The sequence below is a fragment of the Phalacrocorax aristotelis genome, chromosome 7 (genome assembly GCF_949628215.1).
Source record: "Phalacrocorax aristotelis chromosome 7, bGulAri2.1, whole genome shotgun sequence".
NCBI lineage: Eukaryota > Metazoa > Chordata > Aves > Suliformes > Phalacrocoracidae > Phalacrocorax > Phalacrocorax aristotelis.
This window is the reverse complement of record NC_134282.1, coordinates 27834085-27851554: the sequence shown is the minus strand read 5'-3', so window position 1 is coordinate 27851554 and position 17470 is coordinate 27834085. Positions and strand designations below refer to the sequence as shown.

General features: G+C 68.7%; 23 non-coding genes and 1 pseudogene across 23 annotated transcripts; all 24 read right to left on the bottom strand.

The window, feature by feature from the left end:
• Positions 1-133: 133 nt before the first annotated feature.
• LOC142060599 (5S ribosomal RNA) lies at positions 134-252 on the bottom strand. Its single transcript, XR_012661819.1, has one exon. It is a non-coding gene; the product is annotated as a 5S ribosomal RNA (ribosomal RNA).
• A 611-nt stretch (positions 253-863) lies between these two features.
• Positions 864-982, bottom strand: LOC142060649 (5S ribosomal RNA). Its single transcript, XR_012661868.1, has one exon. It is a non-coding gene; the product is annotated as a 5S ribosomal RNA (ribosomal RNA).
• A 614-nt stretch (positions 983-1596) lies between these two features.
• LOC142060648 (5S ribosomal RNA) lies at positions 1597-1715 on the bottom strand. Its single transcript, XR_012661867.1, has one exon. It is a non-coding gene; the product is annotated as a 5S ribosomal RNA (ribosomal RNA).
• A 611-nt stretch (positions 1716-2326) lies between these two features.
• On the bottom strand, positions 2327-2445 carry LOC142060647 (5S ribosomal RNA). The gene has a single exon (XR_012661866.1). It is a non-coding gene; the product is annotated as a 5S ribosomal RNA (ribosomal RNA).
• A 615-nt stretch (positions 2446-3060) lies between these two features.
• LOC142060646 (5S ribosomal RNA) lies at positions 3061-3179 on the bottom strand. The gene has a single exon (XR_012661865.1). It is a non-coding gene; the product is annotated as a 5S ribosomal RNA (ribosomal RNA).
• Positions 3180-3793: 614 nt separating this feature from the next.
• LOC142060644 (5S ribosomal RNA) lies at positions 3794-3912 on the bottom strand. Its single transcript, XR_012661863.1, has one exon. It is a non-coding gene; the product is annotated as a 5S ribosomal RNA (ribosomal RNA).
• Positions 3913-4523: 611 nt separating this feature from the next.
• On the bottom strand, positions 4524-4642 carry LOC142060643 (5S ribosomal RNA). The gene has a single exon (XR_012661862.1). It is a non-coding gene; the product is annotated as a 5S ribosomal RNA (ribosomal RNA).
• Positions 4643-5256: 614 nt separating this feature from the next.
• Positions 5257-5375, bottom strand: LOC142060642 (5S ribosomal RNA). Its single transcript, XR_012661861.1, has one exon. It is a non-coding gene; the product is annotated as a 5S ribosomal RNA (ribosomal RNA).
• A 611-nt stretch (positions 5376-5986) lies between these two features.
• On the bottom strand, positions 5987-6105 carry LOC142060641 (5S ribosomal RNA). The gene has a single exon (XR_012661860.1). It is a non-coding gene; the product is annotated as a 5S ribosomal RNA (ribosomal RNA).
• Positions 6106-6719: 614 nt separating this feature from the next.
• Positions 6720-6838, bottom strand: LOC142060640 (5S ribosomal RNA). Its single transcript, XR_012661859.1, has one exon. It is a non-coding gene; the product is annotated as a 5S ribosomal RNA (ribosomal RNA).
• Positions 6839-7449: 611 nt separating this feature from the next.
• LOC142060639 (5S ribosomal RNA) lies at positions 7450-7568 on the bottom strand. Its single transcript, XR_012661858.1, has one exon. It is a non-coding gene; the product is annotated as a 5S ribosomal RNA (ribosomal RNA).
• A 617-nt stretch (positions 7569-8185) lies between these two features.
• LOC142060638 (5S ribosomal RNA) lies at positions 8186-8304 on the bottom strand. Its single transcript, XR_012661857.1, has one exon. It is a non-coding gene; the product is annotated as a 5S ribosomal RNA (ribosomal RNA).
• Positions 8305-8919: 615 nt separating this feature from the next.
• Positions 8920-9038, bottom strand: LOC142060637 (5S ribosomal RNA). Its single transcript, XR_012661856.1, has one exon. It is a non-coding gene; the product is annotated as a 5S ribosomal RNA (ribosomal RNA).
• A 611-nt stretch (positions 9039-9649) lies between these two features.
• On the bottom strand, positions 9650-9768 carry LOC142060636 (5S ribosomal RNA). Its single transcript, XR_012661855.1, has one exon. It is a non-coding gene; the product is annotated as a 5S ribosomal RNA (ribosomal RNA).
• Positions 9769-10383: 615 nt separating this feature from the next.
• On the bottom strand, positions 10384-10502 carry LOC142060635 (5S ribosomal RNA). The gene has a single exon (XR_012661854.1). It is a non-coding gene; the product is annotated as a 5S ribosomal RNA (ribosomal RNA).
• A 611-nt stretch (positions 10503-11113) lies between these two features.
• LOC142060606 (5S ribosomal RNA) lies at positions 11114-11222 on the bottom strand (annotated as a pseudogene).
• Positions 11223-11837: 615 nt separating this feature from the next.
• On the bottom strand, positions 11838-11956 carry LOC142060633 (5S ribosomal RNA). The gene has a single exon (XR_012661852.1). It is a non-coding gene; the product is annotated as a 5S ribosomal RNA (ribosomal RNA).
• Positions 11957-12567: 611 nt separating this feature from the next.
• On the bottom strand, positions 12568-12686 carry LOC142060632 (5S ribosomal RNA). Its single transcript, XR_012661851.1, has one exon. It is a non-coding gene; the product is annotated as a 5S ribosomal RNA (ribosomal RNA).
• Positions 12687-13300: 614 nt separating this feature from the next.
• Positions 13301-13419, bottom strand: LOC142060631 (5S ribosomal RNA). Its single transcript, XR_012661850.1, has one exon. It is a non-coding gene; the product is annotated as a 5S ribosomal RNA (ribosomal RNA).
• Positions 13420-14033: 614 nt separating this feature from the next.
• Positions 14034-14152, bottom strand: LOC142060602 (5S ribosomal RNA). The gene has a single exon (XR_012661822.1). It is a non-coding gene; the product is annotated as a 5S ribosomal RNA (ribosomal RNA).
• A 611-nt stretch (positions 14153-14763) lies between these two features.
• Positions 14764-14882, bottom strand: LOC142060630 (5S ribosomal RNA). The gene has a single exon (XR_012661849.1). It is a non-coding gene; the product is annotated as a 5S ribosomal RNA (ribosomal RNA).
• Positions 14883-15496: 614 nt separating this feature from the next.
• LOC142060629 (5S ribosomal RNA) lies at positions 15497-15615 on the bottom strand. The gene has a single exon (XR_012661848.1). It is a non-coding gene; the product is annotated as a 5S ribosomal RNA (ribosomal RNA).
• Positions 15616-16226: 611 nt separating this feature from the next.
• LOC142060628 (5S ribosomal RNA) lies at positions 16227-16345 on the bottom strand. The gene has a single exon (XR_012661847.1). It is a non-coding gene; the product is annotated as a 5S ribosomal RNA (ribosomal RNA).
• A 614-nt stretch (positions 16346-16959) lies between these two features.
• LOC142060627 (5S ribosomal RNA) lies at positions 16960-17078 on the bottom strand. The gene has a single exon (XR_012661846.1). It is a non-coding gene; the product is annotated as a 5S ribosomal RNA (ribosomal RNA).
• Positions 17079-17470: the final 392 nt, after the last annotated feature.

The following is a 17470-nucleotide window of genomic DNA, read 5'->3' as shown; positions in this document are numbered from 1 at the left end:
AACCCCACGCACACCCGCCCCCACACAGCCTCCCACGGCAGGACCCGCGCGCACCCGCCACGTGCCCCTGCGCGCCCGCCACAGCCCACCAAGAAAACGCGGGCTGCCCCGGCGCCTCCCGTCACAGGGCAAAAGCCTACAGCACCCGGTATTCCCAGGCGGTCTCCCATCCAAGTACTAACCGGGCCCGACCCTGCTTAGCTTCCGAGATCAGACGAGATCGGGCATTCTCAGGGTGGTATGGCCGTAGGCACCCCCTCTGCCGCCAGCAGCCCTCTCCTGCAACGGGCAGCGCCCTCCCACAACGCCCTACACGCGCGTGCTGCACCGCGACTACGGGTGACCGACAACGTGCGAGCACCCACGCGCGCCCCGATGCCCAAACCCAAACACACAACACGACTCCTGCACGTCCGAGCTCTCGCACACGCACACGGCCCTACACAACACCCCACACGCAACTCTACCGCTGCAACGCGCACCGTCAACAAAGACACCCTCCACCACCCTGACCACCCTCTGCCAACACCGCCCCCTACAACACACCCTCTCCTCTCTACCCACAGCCACCACGAGCACATGGGCGCCGGCTCCTGCCGCCCACCCCGCAACACCCACCTGACTCTCGCACCACCCTGACCCACGCCGGCGCCTCTCTCGCACCAGCGACACCACGCTCCCGCCCCGCGCTGCAGCCGCACCACACCACCACGGGGGCGGCTGCCGGCCAAACCCCACGCACACCCGCCCCCACACAGCCTCCCACGGCAGGACCCGCGCGCACCCGCCACGCGCCCCTGCGCGCCCGCCACAGCCCACCAAGAAAACGCGGGCTGCCCCGGCGCCTCCCGTCAAAGGGCAAAAGCCTACAGCACCCGGTATTCCCAGGCGGTCTCCCATCCAAGTACTAACCGGGCCCGACCCTGCTTAGCTTCCGAGATCAGACGAGATCGGGCGTTCTCAGGGTGGTATGGCCGTAGGCACCCCCTCTGCCGCCAGCAGCCCTCTCCTGCAACGGGCAGCGCCCTCCCACAACGCCCTACACGCGCGCGCTACATACACCGCGACGACGGGTGACCGACAACGTGCGAGCACCCACGCGCGCCCCGATGCCCAAACCCAAACACACAACACGACTCCTGCACGTCCGAGCTCTCGCACACGCACACGGCCCTACACAACACCCCACACGCAACTCTACCGCTGCAACGCGCACCGTCAACAAAGACACCCTCCACCACCCTGACCACCCTCTGCCAACACCGCCCCCTACAACACACCCTCTCCTCTCTACCCACAGCCACCACGAGCACATGGGCGCCGGCTCCTGCCGCCCACCCCGCAACACCCACCTGACTCTCGCACCACCCTGACCCACGCCGGCGCCTCTCTCGCACCAGCGACACCACGCTCCCGCCCCGCGCTGCAGCCGCACCACACCACCACGGGGGCGGCTGCCGGCCAAACCCCACGCACACCCGCCCCACACAGCCTCCCACGGCAGGACCCGCGCGCACCCGCCACGCGCCCCTGCACGCCCGCCACAGCCCACCAAGAAAACGCGGGCTGCCCCGGCGCCTCCCGTCACAGGGCAAAAGCCTACAGCACCCGGTATTCCCAGGCGGTCTCCCATCCAAGTACTAACCGGGCCCGACCCTGCTTAGCTTCCGAGATCAGACGAGATCGGGCGTTCTCAGGGTGGTATGGCCGTAGGCACCCCTTCTGCCGCCAGCAGCCCTCTCCTGCAACGGGCAGCGCCCTCCCACAACGCCCTACACGCGCGCGCTGCACCGCGACTACGGGTGACCGACAACGTGCGAGCGCCCACGCGCGCCCCGATGCCCAAACCCAAACACACAACACGACTCCTGCACGTCCGAGCTCTCGCACACGCACACGGCCCTACACAACACCCCACACGCAACTCTACCGCTGCAACGCGCACCGTCAACAAAGACACCCTCCACCACCCTGACCACCCTCTGCCAACACCGCCCCCTACAACACACCCTCTCCTCTCTACCCACAGCCACCACGAGCACATGGGCGCCGGCTCCTGCCGCCCACCCCGCAACACCCACCTGACTCTCGCACCACCCTGACCCACGCCGGCGCCTCTCTCGCACCAGCGACACCACGCTCCCGCCCCGCGCTGCAGCCGCACCACACCACCACGGGGGCGGCTGCCGGCCAAACCCCACGCACACCCGCCCCAACACAGCCTCCCACGGCAGGACCCGCGCGCACCCGCCACGCGCCCCTGCGCGCCCGCCACAGCCCACCAAGAAAACGCGGGCTGCCCCGGCGCCTCCCGTCAAAGGGCAAAAGCCTACAGCACCCGGTATTCCCAGGCGGTCTCCCATCCAAGTACTAACCGGGCCCGACCCTGCTTAGCTTCCGAGATCAGACGAGATCGGGCGTTCTCAGGGTGGTATGGCCGTAGGCACCCCCTCTGCCGCCAGCAGCCCTCTCCTGCAACGGGCAGCGCCCTCCCACAACGCCCTACGCGCGCGCGCTACATACACCGCGACGACGGGTGACCGACAACGTGCGAGCGCCCACGCGCGCCCCGATGCCCAAACCCAAACACACAACACGACTCCTGCACGTCCGAGCTCTCGCACACGCACACGGCCCTACACAACACCCCACACGCAACTCTACCGCTGCAACGCGCACCGTCAACAAAGACACCCTCCACCACCCTGACCACCCTCTGCCAACACCGCCCCCTACAACACACCCTCTCCTCTCTACCCACAGCCACCACGAGCACATGGGCGCCGGCTCCTGCCGCCCACCCCGCAACACCCACCTGACTCTCGCACCACCCTGACCCACGCCGGCGCCTCTCTCGCACCAGCGACACCACGCTCCCGCCCCGCGCTGCAGCCGCACCACACCACCACGGGGGCGGCTGCCGGCCAAACCCCACGCACACCCGCCCCCACACAGCCTCCCACGGCAGGACCCGCGCGCACCCGCCACGCGCCCCTGCGTGCCCGCCACAGCCCACCAAGAAAACGCGGGCTGCCCCGGCGCCTCCCGTCAAAGGGCAAAAGCCTACAGCACCCGGTATTCCCAGGCGGTCTCCCATCCAAGTACTAACCGGGCCCGACCCTGCTTAGCTTCCGAGATCAGACGAGATCGGGCGTTCTCAGGGTGGTATGGCCGTAGGCACCCCTTCTGCCGCCAGCAGCCCTCTCCTGCAACGGGCAGCGCCCTCCCACAACGCCCTACGCGCTCGCGCTACATACACCGCGACGACGGGTGACCGACAACGTGCGAGCGCCCACGCGCGCCCCGATGCCCAAACCCAAACACACAACACGACTCCTGCACGTCCGAGCTCTCGCACACGCACACGGCCCTACACAACACCCCACACGCAACTCTACCGCTGCAACGCGCACCGTCAACAAAGACACCCTCCACCACCCTGACCACCCTCTGCCAACACCGCCCCCTACAACACACCCTCTCCTCTCTACCCACAGCCACCACGAGCACATGGGCGCCGGCTCCTGCCGCCCACCCCGCAACACCCACCTGACTCTCGCACCACCCTGACCCACGCCGGCGCCTCTCTCGCACCAGCGACACCACGCTCCCGCCCCGCGCTGCAGCCGCACCACACCACCACGGGGGCGGCTGCCGGCCAAACCCCACGCACACCCGCCCCACACAGCCTCCCACGGCAGGACCCGCGCGCACCCGCCACGCGCCCCTGCACGCCCGCCACAGCCCACCAAGAAAACGCGGGCTGCCCCGGCGCCTCCCGTCAAAGGGCAAAAGCCTACAGCACCCGGTATTCCCAGGCGGTCTCCCATCCAAGTACTAACCGGGCCCGACCCTGCTTAGCTTCCGAGATCAGACGAGATCGGGCGTTCTCAGGGTGGTATGGCCGTAGGCACCCCCTCTGCCGCCAGCAGCCCTCTCCTGCAACGGGCAGCGCCCTCCCACAACGCCCTACACGCGCGCGCTGCACCACGACTACGGGTGACCGACAACGTGCGAGCACCCACGCGCGCCCCGATGCCCAAACCCAAACACACAACACGACTCCTGCACGTCCGAGCTCTCGCACACGCACACGGCCCTACACAACACCCCACACGCAACTCTACCGCTGCAACGCGCACCGTCAACAAAGACACCCTCCACCACCCTGACCACCCTCTGCCAACACCGCCCCCTACAACACACCCTCTCCTCTCTACCCACAGCCACCACGAGCACATGGGCGCCGGCTCCTGCCGCCCACCCCGCAACACCCACCTGACTCTCGCACCACCCTGACCCACGCCGGCGCCTCTCTCGCACCAGCGACACCACGCTCCCGCCCCGCGCTGCAGCCGCACCACACCACCACGGGGGCGGCTGCCGGCCAAACCCCACGCACACCCGCCCCAACACAGCCTCCCACGGCAGGACCCGCGCGCACCCGCCACGCGCCCCTGCGCGCCCGCCACAGCCCACCAAGAAAACGCGGGCTGCCCCGGCGCCTCCCGTCAAAGGGCAAAAGCCTACAGCACCCGGTATTCCCAGGCGGTCTCCCATCCAAGTACTAACCGGGCCCGACCCTGCTTAGCTTCCGAGATCAGACGAGATCGGGCGTTCTCAGGGTGGTATGGCCGTAGGCACCCCCTCTGCCGCCAGCAGCCCTCTCCTGCAACGGGCAGCGCCCTCCCACAACGCCCTACGCGCGCGCGCTACATACACCGCGACGACGGGTGACCGACAACGTGCGAGCGCCCACGCGCGCCCCGATGCCCAAACCCAAACACACAACACGACTCCTGCACGTCCGAGCTCTCGCACACGCACACGGCCCTACACAACACCCCACACGCAACTCTACCGCTGCAACGCGCACCGTCAACAAAGACACCCTCCACCACCCTGACCACCCTCTGCCAACACCGCCCCCTACAACACACCCTCTCCTCTCTACCCACAGCCACCACGAGCACATGGGCGCCGGCTCCTGCCGCCCACCCCGCAACACCCACCTGACTCTCGCACCACCCTGACCCACGCCGGCGCCTCTCTCGCACCAGCGACACCACGCTCCCGCCCCGCGCTGCAGCCGCACCACACCACCACGGGGGCGGCTGCCGGCCAAACCCCACGCACACCCGCCCCACACAGCCTCCCACGGCAGGACCCGCGCGCACCCGCCACGCGCCCCTGCACGCCCGCCACAGCCCACCAAGAAAACGCGGGCTGCCCCGGCGCCTCCCGTCAAAGGGCAAAAGCCTACAGCACCCGGTATTCCCAGGCGGTCTCCCATCCAAGTACTAACCGGGCCCGACCCTGCTTAGCTTCCGAGATCAGACGAGATCGGGCGTTCTCAGGGTGGTATGGCCGTAGGCACCCCCTCTGCCGCCAGCAGCCCTCTCCTGCAACGGGCAGCGCCCTCCCACAACGCCCTACACGCGCGCGCTGCACCACGACTACGGGTGACCGACAACGTGCGAGCACCCACGCGCGCCCCGATGCCCAAACCCAAACACACAACACGACTCCTGCACGTCCGAGCTCTCGCACACGCACACGGCCCTACACAACACCCCACACGCAACTCTACCGCTGCAACGCGCACCGTCAACAAAGACACCCTCCACCACCCTGACCACCCTCTGCCAACACCGCCCCCTACAACACACCCTCTCCTCTCTACCCACAGCCACCACGAGCACATGGGCGCCGGCTCCTGCCGCCCACCCCGCAACACCCACCTGACTCTCGCACCACCCTGACCCACGCCGGCGCCTCTCTCGCACCAGCGACACCACGCTCCCGCCCCGCGCTGCAGCCGCACCACACCACCACGGGGGCGGCTGCCGGCCAAACCCCACGCACACCCACCCCAACACAGCCTCCCACGGCAGGACCCGCGCGCACCCGCCACGCGCCCCTGCGCGCCCGCCACAGCCCACCAAGAAAACGCGGGCTGCCCCGGCGCCTCCCGTCACAGGGCAAAAGCCTACAGCACCCGGTATTCCCAGGCGGTCTCCCATCCAAGTACTAACCGGGCCCGACCCTGCTTAGCTTCCGAGATCAGACGAGATCGGGCGTTCTCAGGGTGGTATGGCCGTAGGCACCCCCTCTGCCGCCAGCAGCCCTCTCCTGCAACGGGCAGCGCCCTCCCACAACACCCTACGCGCGCGCGCTACATACACCGCGACGACGGGTGACCGACAACGTGCGAGCACCCACGCGCGCCCCGATGCCCAAACCCAAACACACAACACGACTCCTGCACGTCCGAGCTCTCGCACACGCACACGGCCCTACACAACACCCCACACGCAACTCTACCGCTGCAACGCGCACCGTCAACAAAGACACCCTCCACCACCCTGACCACCCTCTGCCAACACCGCCCCCTACAACACACCCTCTCCTCTCTACCCACAGCCACCACGAGCACATGGGCGCCGGCTCCTGCCGCCCACCCCGCAACACCCACCTGACTCTCGCACCACCCTGACCCACGCCGGCGCCTCTCTCGCACCAGCGACACCACGCTCCCACCCCGCGCTGCAGCCGCACCACACCACCACGGGGGCGGCTGCCGGCCAAACCCCACGCACACCCGCCCCACACAGCCTCCCACGGCAGGACCCGCGCGCACCCGCCACGCGCCCCTGCACGCCCGCCACAGCCCACCAAGAAAACGCGGGCTGCCCCGGCGCCTCCCGTCAAAGGGCAAAAGCCTACAGCACCCGGTATTCCCAGGCGGTCTCCCATCCAAGTACTAACCGGGCCCGACCCTGCTTAGCTTCCGAGATCAGACGAGATCGGGCGTTCTCAGGGTGGTATGGCCGTAGGCACCCCCTCTGCCGCCAGCAGCCCTCTCCTGCAACGGGCAGCGCCCTCCCACAACGCCCTACACGCGCGCGATACACCGCGACGACGGGTGACCGACAACGTGCGAGCACCCACGCGCGCCCCGATGCCCAAACCCAAACACACAACACGACTCCTGCACGTCCGAGCTCTCGCACACGCACACGGCCCTACACAACACCCCACACGCAACTCTACCGCTGCAACGCGCACCGTCAACAAAGACACCCTCCACCACCCTGACCACCCTCTGCCAACACCGCCCCCTACAACACACCCTCTCCTCTCTACCCACAGCCACCACGAGCACATGGGCGCCGGCTCCTGCCGCCCACCCCGCAACACCCACCTGACTCTCGCACCACCCTGACCCACGCCGGCACCTCTCTCGCACCAGCGACACCACGCTCCCGCCCCGCGCTGCAGCCGCACCACACCACCACGGGGGCGGCTGCCGGCCAAACCCCACGCACACCCGCCCCAACACAGCCTCCCACGGCAGGACCCGCGCGCACCCGCCACGCGCCCCTGCGCGCCCGCCACAGCCCACCAAGAAAACGCGGGCTGCCCCGGCGCCTCCCGTCAAAGGGCAAAAGCCTACAGCACCCGGTATTCCCAGGCGGTCTCCCATCCAAGTACTAACCGGGCCCGACCCTGCTTAGCTTCCGAGATCAGACGAGATCGGGCGTTCTCAGGGTGGTATGGCCGTAGGCACCCCCTCTGCCGCCAGCAGCCCTCTCCTGCAACGGGCAGCGCCCTCCCACAACGCCCTACACGCGCGCGCTGCACCGCGACGACGGGTGACCGACAACGTGCGAGCGCCCACGCGCGCCCCGATGCCCAAACCCAAACACACAACACGACTCCTGCACGTCCGAGCTCTCGCACACGCACACGCACACGGCCCTACACAACACCCCACACGCAACTCTACCGCTGCAACGCGCACCGTCAACAAAGACACCCTCCACCACCCTGACCACCCTCTGCCAACACCGCCCCCTACAACACACCCTCTCCTCTCTACCCACAGCCACCACGAGCACATGGGCGCCGGCTCCTGCCGCCCACCCCGCAACACCCACCTGACTCTCGCACCACCCTGACCCACGCCGGCGCCTCTCTCGCACCAGCGACACCACGCTCCCGCCCCGCGCTGCAGCCGCACCACACCACCACGGGGGCGGCTGCCGGCCAAACCCCACGCACACCCGCCCCAACACAGCCTCCCACGGCAGGACCCGCGCGCACCCGCCACGCGCCCCTGCGCGCCCGCCACAGCCCACCAAGAAAACGCGGGCTGCCCCGGCGCCTCCCGTCAAAGGGCAAAAGCCTACAGCACCCGGTATTCCCAGGCGGTCTCCCATCCAAGTACTAACCGGGCCCGACCCTGCTTAGCTTCCGAGATCAGACGAGATCGGGCGTTCTCAGGGTGGTATGGCCGTAGGCACCCCCTCTGCCGCCAGCAGCCCTCTCCTGCAACGGGCAGCGCCCTCCCACAACGCCCTACGCGCGCGCGCTACATACACCGCGACGACGGGTGACCGACAACGTGCGAGCGCCCACGCGCGCCCCGATGCCCAAACCCAAACACACAACACGACTCCTGCACGTCCGAGCTCTCGCACACGCACACGGCCCTACACAACACCCCACACGCAACTCTACCGCTGCAACACGCACCGTCAACAAAGACACCCTCCACCACCCTGACCACCCTCTGCCAACACCGCCCCCTACAACACACCCTCTCCTCTCTACCCACAGCCACCACGAGCACATGGGCGCCGGCTCCTGCCGCCCACCCCGCAACACCCACCTGACTCTCGCACCACCCTGACCCACGCCGGCGCCTCTCTCGCACCAGCGACACCACGCTCCCGCCCCGCGCTGCAGCCGCACCACACCACCACGGGGGCGGCTGCCGGCCAAACCCCATGCACACCCGCCCCAACACAGCCTCCCACGGCAGGACCCGCGCGCACCCGCCACGCGCCCCTGCGCGCCCGCCACAGCCCACCAAGAAAACGCGGGCTGCCCCGGCGCCTCCCGTCACAGGGCAAAAGCCTACAGCACCCGGTATTCCCAGGCGGTCTCCCATCCAAGTACTAACCGGGCCCGACCCTGCTTAGCTTCCGAGATCAGACGAGATCGGGCGTTCTCAGGGTGGTATGGCCGTAGGCACCCCCTCTGCCGCCAGCAGCCCTCTCCTGCAACGGGCAGCGCCCTCCCACAACGCCCTACACGCGCGCGATACACCGCGACGACGGGTGACCGACAACGTGCGAGCACCCACGCGCGCCCCGATGCCCAAACCCAAACACACAACACGACTCCTGCACGTCCGAGCTCTCGCACACGCACACGGCCCTACACAACACCCCACACGCAACTCTACCGCTGCAACGCGCACCGTCAACAAAGACACCCTCCACCACCCTGACCACCCTCTGCCAACACCGCCCCCTACAACACACCCTCTCCTCTCTACCCACAGCCACCACGAGCACATGGGCGCCGGCTCCTGCCGCCCACCCCGCAACACCCACCTGACTCTCGCACCACCCTGACCCACGCCGGCGCCTCTCTCGCACCAGCGACACCACGCTCCCGCCCCGCGCTGCAGCTGCACCACACCACCACGGGGGCGGCTGCCGGCCAAACCCCACGCACACCCGCCCCAACACAGCCTCCCACGGCAGGACCCGCGCGCACCCGCCACGCGCCCCTGCGCGCCCGCCACAGCCCACCAAGAAAACGCGGGCTGCCCCGGCGCCTCCCGTCAAAGGGCAAAAGCCTACAGCACCCGGTATTCCCAGGCGGTCTCCCATCCAAGTACTAACCGGGCCCGACCCTGCTTAGCTTCCGAGATCAGACGAGATCGGGCGTTCTCAGGGTGGTATGGCCGTAGGCACCCCCTCTGCCGCCAGCAGCCCTCTCCTGCAACGGGCAGCGCCCTCCCACAACGCCCTACACGCGCGCGCTACATACACCGCGACGACGGGTGACCGACAACGTGCGAGCACCCACGCGCGCCCCGATGCCCAAACCCAAACACACAACACGACTCCTGCACGTCCGAGCTCTCGCACACGCACACGGCCCTACACAACACCCCACACGCAACTCTACCACTGCAACGCGCACCGTCAACAAAGACACCCTCCACCACCCTGACCACCCTCTGCCAACACCGCCCCCTACAACACACCCTCTCCTCTCTACCCACAGCCACCACGAGCACATGGGCGCCGGCTCCTGCCGCCCACCCCGCAACACCCACCTGACTCTCGCACCACCCTGACCCACGCCGGCGCCTCTCTCGCACCAGCGACACCACGCTCCCGCCCCGCGCTGCAGCCGCACCACACCACCACGGGGGCGGCTGCCGGCCAAACCCCACGCACACCCGCCCCAACACAGCCTCCCACGGCAGGACCCGCGCGCACCCGCCACGCGCCCCTGCGTGCCCGCCACAGCCCACCAAGAAAACGCGGGCTGCCCCGGCGCCTCCCGTCAAAGGGCAAAAGCCTACAGCACCCGGTATTCCCAGGCGGTCTCCCATCCAAGTACTAACCGGGCCCGACCCTGCTTAGCTTCCGAGATCAGACGAGATCGGGCGTTCTCAGGGTGGTATGGCCGTAGGCACCCCCTCTGCCGCCAGCAGCCCTCTCCTGCAACGGGCAGCGCCCTCCCACAACGCCCTACACGCGCGCGATACACCGCGACGACGGGTGACCGACAACGTGCGAGCACCCACGCGCGCCCCGATGCCCAAACCCAAACACACAACACGACTCCTGCACGTCCGAGCTCTCGCACACGCACACGGCCCTACACAACACCCCACACGCAACTCTACCGCTGCAACGCGCACCGTCAACAAAGACACCCTCCACCACCCTGACCACCCTCTGCCAACACCGCCCCCTACAACACACCCTCTCCTCTCTACCCACAGCCACCACGAGCACATGGGCGCCGGCTCCTGCCGCCCACCCCGCAACACCCACCTGACTCTCGCACCACCCTGACCCACGCCGGCGCCTCTCTCGCACCAGCGACACCACGCTCCCGCCCCGCGCTGCAGCCGCACCACACCACCACGGGGGCGGCTGCCGGCCAAACCCCACGCACACCCGCCCCAACACAGCCTCCCACGGCAGGACCCGCGCGCACCCGCCACGCGCCCCTGCGCGCCCGCCACAGCCCACCAAGAAAACGCGGGCTGCCCCGGCGCCTCCCGTCAAAGGGCAAAAGCCTACAGCACCCGGTATTCCCAGGCGGTCTCCCATCCAAGTACTAACCGGGCCCGACCCTGCTTAGCTTCCGAGATCAGGCGTTCTCAGGGTGGTATGGCCGTAGGCACCCCCTCTGCCGCCAGCAGCCCTCTCCTGCAACGGGCAGCGCCCTCCCACAACGCCCTACACGCGCGCGCTACATACACCGCGACGACGGGTGACCGACAACGTGCGAGCGCCCACGCGCGCCCCGATGCCCAAACCCAAACACACAACACGACTCCTGCACGTCCGAGCTCTCGCACACGCACACGGCCCTACACAACACCCCACACGCAACTCTACCGCTGCAACGCGCACCGTCAACAAAGACACCCTCCACCACCCTGACCACCCTCTGCCAACACCGCCCCCTACAACACACCCTCTCCTCTCTACCCACAGCCACCACGAGCACATGGGCGCCGGCTCCTGCCGCCCACCCCGCAACACCCACCTGACTCTCGCACCACCCTGACCCACGCCGGCGCCTCTCTCGCACCAGCGACACCACGCTCCCGCCCCGCGCTGCAGCCGCACCACACCACCACGGGGGCGGCTGCCGGCCAAACCCCACGCACACCCGCCCCAACACAGCCTCCCACGGCAGGACCCGCGCGCACCCGCCACGCGCCCCTGCGTGCCCGCCACAGCCCACCAAGAAAACGCGGGCTGCCCCGGCGCCTCCCGTCAAAGGGCAAAAGCCTACAGCACCCGGTATTCCCAGGCGGTCTCCCATCCAAGTACTAACCGGGCCCGACCCTGCTTAGCTTCCGAGATCAGACGAGATCGGGCGTTCTCAGGGTGGTATGGCCGTAGGCACCCCCTCTGCCGCCAGCAGCCCTCTCCTGCAACGGGCAGCGCCCTCCCACAACGCCCTACACGCACGCGATACACCGCGACGACGGGTGACCGACAACGTGCGAGCACCCACGCGCGCCCCGATGCCCAAACCCAAACACACAACACGACTCCTGCACGTCCGAGCTCTCGCACACGCACACGGCCCTACACAACACCCCACACGCAACTCTACCGCTGCAACGCGCACCGTCAACAAAGACACCCTCCACCACCCTGACCACCCTCTGCCAACACCGCCCCCTACAACACACCCTCTCCTCTCTACCCACAGCCACCACGAGCACATGGGCGCCGGCTCCTGCCGCCCACCCCGCAACACCCACCTGACTCTCGCACCACCCTGACCCACGCCGGCGCCTCTCTCGCACCAGCGACACCACGCTCCCGCCCCGCGCTGCAGCCGCACCACACCACCACGGGGGCGGCTGCCGGCCAAACCCCACGCACACCCGCCCCAACACAGCCTCCCACGGCAGGACCCGCGCGCACCCGCCACGCGCCCCTGCGCGCCCGCCACAGCCCACCAAGAAAACGCGGGCTGCCCCGGCGCCTCCCGTCAAAGGGCAAAAGCCTACAGCACCCGGTATTCCCAGGCGGTCTCCCATCCAAGTACTAACCGGGCCCGACCCTGCTTAGCTTCCGAGATCAGACGAGATCGGGCGTTCTCAGGGTGGTATGGCCGTAGGCACCCCCTCTGCCGCCAGCAGCCCTCTCCTGCAACGGGCAGCGCCCTCCCACAACGCCCTACGCGCGCGCGCTACATACACCGCGACGACGGGTGACCGACAACGTGCGAGCGCCCACGCGCGCCCCGATGCCCAAACCCAAACACACAACACGACTCCTGCACGTCCGAGCTCTCGCACACGCACACGGCCCTACACAACACCCCACACGCAACTCTACCGCTGCAACGCGCACCGTCAACAAAGACACCCTCCACCACCCTGACCACCCTCTGCCAACACCGCCCCCTACAACACACCCTCTCCTCTCTACCCACAGCCACCACGAGCACATGGGCGCCGGCTCCTGCCGCCCACCCCGCAACACCCACCTGACTCTCGCACCACCCTGACCCACGCCGGCGCCTCTCTCGCACCAGCGACACCACGCTCCCGCCCCGCGCTGCAGCCGCACCACACCACCACGGGGGCGGCTGCCGGCCAAACCCCACGCACACCCGCCCCACACAGCCTCCCACGGCAGGACCCGCGCGCACCCGCCACGCGCCCCTGCACGCCCGCCACAGCCCACCAAGAAAACGCGGGCTGCCCCGGCGCCTCCCGTCAAAGGGCAAAAGCCTACAGCACCCGGTATTCCCAGGCGGTCTCCCATCCAAGTACTAACCGGGCCCGACCCTGCTTAGCTTCCGAGATCAGACGAGATCGGGCGTTCTCAGGGTGGTATGGCCGTAGGCACCCCCTCTGCCGCCAGCAGCCCTCTCCTGCAACGGGCAGCGCCCTCCCACAACGCCCTACGCGCTCGCGCTACATACACCGCGACGACAGGTGACCGACAACGTGCGAGCGCCCACGCGCGCCCCGATGCCCAAACCCAAACACACAACACGACTCCTGCACGTCCGAGCTCTCGCACACGCACACGGCCCTACACAACACCCCACACGCAACTCTACCGCTGCAACGCGCACCGTCAACAAAGACACCCTCCACCACCCTGACCACCCTCTGCCAACACCGCCCCCTACAACACACCCTCTCCTCTCTACCCACAGCCACCACGAGCACATGGGCGCCGGCTCCTGCCGCCCACCCCGCAACACCCACCTGACTCTCGCACCACCCTGACCCACGCCGGCGCCTCTCTCGCACCAGCGACACCACGCTCCCGCCCCGCGCTGCAGCCGCACCACACCACCACGGGGGCGGCTGCCGGCCAAACCCCACGCACACCCGCCCCACACAGCCTCCCACGGCAGGACCCGCGCGCACCCGCCACGCGCCCCTGCACGCCCGCCACAGCCCACCAAGAAAACGCGGGCTGCCCCGGCGCCTCCCGTCAAAGGGCAAAAGCCTACAGCACCCGGTATTCCCAGGCGGTCTCCCATCCAAGTACTAACTGGGCCCGACCCTGCTTAGCTTCCGAGATCAGACGAGATCGGGCGTTCTCAGGGTGGTATGGCCGTAGGCACCCCCTCTGCCGCCAGCAGCCCTCTCCTGCAACGGGCAGCGCCCTCCCACAACGCCCTACACGCGCGCGCTGCACCACGACTACGGGTGACCGACAACGTGCGAGCACCCACGCGCGCCCCGATGCCCAAACCCAAACACACAACACGACTCCTGCACGTCCGAGCTCTCGCACACGCACACGGCCCTACACAACACCCCACACGCAACTCTACCGCTGCAACGCGCACCGTCAACAAAGACACCCTCCACCACCCTGACCACCCTCTGCCAACACCGCCCCCTACAACACACCCTCTCCTCTCTACCCACAGCCACCACGAGCACATGGGCGCCGGCTCCTGCCGCCCACCCCGCAACACCCACCTGACTCTCGCACCACCCTGACCCACGCCGGCGCCTCTCTCGCACCAGCGACACCACGCTCCCGCCCCGCGCTGCAGCCGCACCACACCACCACGGGGGCGGCTGCCGGCCAAACCCCACGCACACCCGCCCCAACACAGCCTCCCACGGCAGGACCCGCGCGCACCCGCCACGCGCCCCTGCGCGCCCGCCACAGCCCACCAAGAAAACGCGGGCTGCCCCGGCGCCTCCCGTCAAAGGGCAAAAGCCTACAGCACCCGGTATTCCCAGGCGGTCTCCCATCCAAGTACTAACCGGGCCCGACCCTGCTTAGCTTCCGAGATCAGACGAGATCGGGCGTTCTCAGGGTGGTATGGCCGTAGGCACCCCCTCTGCCGCCAGCAGCCCTCTCCTGCAACGGGCAGCGCCCTCCCACAACGCCCTACGCGCGCGCGCTACATACACCGCGACGACGGGTGACCGACAACGTGCGAGCGCCCACGCGCGCCCCGATGCCCAAACCCAAACACACAACACGACTCCTGCACGTCCGAGCTCTCGCACACGCACACGGCCCTACACAACACCCCACACGCAACTCTACCGCTGCAACGCGCACCGTCAACAAAGACACCCTCCACCACCCTGACCACCCTCTGCCAACACCGCCCCCTACAACACACCCTCTCCTCTCTACCCACAGCCACCACGAGCACATGGGCGCCGGCTCCTGCCGCCCACCCCGCAACACCCACCTGACTCTCGCACCACCCTGACCCACGCCGGCGCCTCTCTCGCACCAGCGACACCACGCTCCCGCCCCGCGCTGCAGCCGCACCACACCACCACGGGGGCGGCTGCCGGCCAAACCCCACGCACACCCGCCCCACACAGCCTCCCACGGCAGGACCCGCGCGCACCCGCCACGCGCCCCTGCACGCCCGCCACAGCCCACCAAGAAAACGCGGGCTGCCCCGGCGCCTCCCGTCAAAGGGCAAAAGCCTACAGCACCCGGTATTCCCAGGCGGTCTCCCATCCAAGTACTAACCGGGCCCGACCCTGCTTAGCTTCCGAGATCAGACGAGATCGGGCGTTCTCAGGGTGGTATGGCCGTAGGCACCCCCTCTGCCGCCAGCAGCCCTCTCCTGCAACGGGCAGCGCCCTCCCACAACGCCCTACACGCGCGCGCTGCACCACGACTACGGGTGACCGACAACGTGCGAGCACCCACGCGCGCCCCGATGCCCAAACCCAAACACACAACACGACTCCTGCACGTCCGAGCTCTCGCACACGCACACGGCCCTACACAACACCCCACACGCAACTCTACCGCTGCAACGCGCACCGTCAACAAAGACACCCTCCACCACCCTGACCACCCTCTGCCAACACCGCCCCCTACAACACACCCTCTCCTCTCTACCCACAGCCACCACGAGCACATGGGCGCCGGCTCCTGCCGCCCACCCCGCAACACCCACCTGACTCTCGCACCACCCTGACCCACGCCGGCGCCTCTCTCGCACCAGCGACACCACGCTCCCGCCCCGCGCTGCAGCCGCACCACACCACCACGGGGGCGGCTGCCGGCCAAACCCCACGCACACCCACCCCAACACAGCCTCCCACGGCAGGACCCGCGCGCACCCGCCACGCGCCCCTGCGCGCCCGCCACAGCCCACCAAGAAAACGCGGGCTGCCCCGGCGCCTCCCGTCACAGGGCAAAAGCCTACAGCACCCGGTATTCCCAGGCGGTCTCCCATCCAAGTACTAACCGGGCCCGACCCTGCTTAGCTTCCGAGATCAGACGAGATCGGGCGTTCTCAGGGTGGTATGGCCGTAGGCACCCCCTCTGCCGCCAGCAGCCCTCTCCTGCAACGGGCAGCGCCCTCCCACAACACCCTACGCGCGCGCGCTACATACACCGCGACGACGGGTGACCGACAACGTGCGAGCACCCACGCGCGCCCCGATGCCCAAACCCAAACACACAACACGACTCCTGCACGTCCGAGCTCTCGCACACGCACACGGCCCTACACAACACCCCACACGCAACTCTACCGCTGCAACGCGCACCGTCAACAAAGACACCCTCCACCACCCTGACCACCCTCTGCCAACACCGCCCCCTACAACACACCCTCTCCTCTCTACCCACAGCCACCACGAGCACATGGGCGCCGGCTCCTGCCGCCCACCCCGCAACACCCACCTGACTCTCGCACCACCCTGACCCACGCCGGCGCCTCTCTCGCACCAGCGACACCACGCTCCCACCCCGCGCTGCAGCCGCACCACACCACCACGGGGGCGGCTGCCGGCCAAACCCCACGCACACCCGCCCCACACAGCCTCCCACGGCAGGACCCGCGCGCACCCGCCACGCGCCCCTGCACGCCCGCCACAGCCCACCAAGAAAACGCGGGCTGCCCCGGCGCCTCCCGTCAAAGGGCAAAAGCCTACAGCACCCGGTATTCCCAGGCGGTCTCCCATCCAAGTACTAACCGGGCCCGACCCTGCTTAGCTTCCGAGATCAGACGAGATCGGGCGTTCTCAGGGTGGTATGGCCGTAGGCACCCCCTCTGCCGCCAGCAGCCCTCTCCTGCAACGGGCAGCGCCCTCCCACAACACCCTACGCGCGCGCGCTACATACACCGCGACGACGGGTGACCGACAACGTGCGAGCACCCACGCGCGCCCCGATGCCCAAACCCAAACACACAACACGACTCCTGCACGTCCGAGCTCTCGCACACGCACACGCACACGGCCCTACACAACACCCCACACGCAACTCTACCGCTGCAACGCGCACCGTCAACAAAGACACCCTCCACCACCCTGACCACCCTCTGCCAACACCGCCCCCTACAACACACCCTCTCCTCTCTACCCACAGCCACCACGAGCACATGGGCGCCGGCTCCTGCCGCCCACCCCGCAACACCCACCTGACTCTCGCACCAC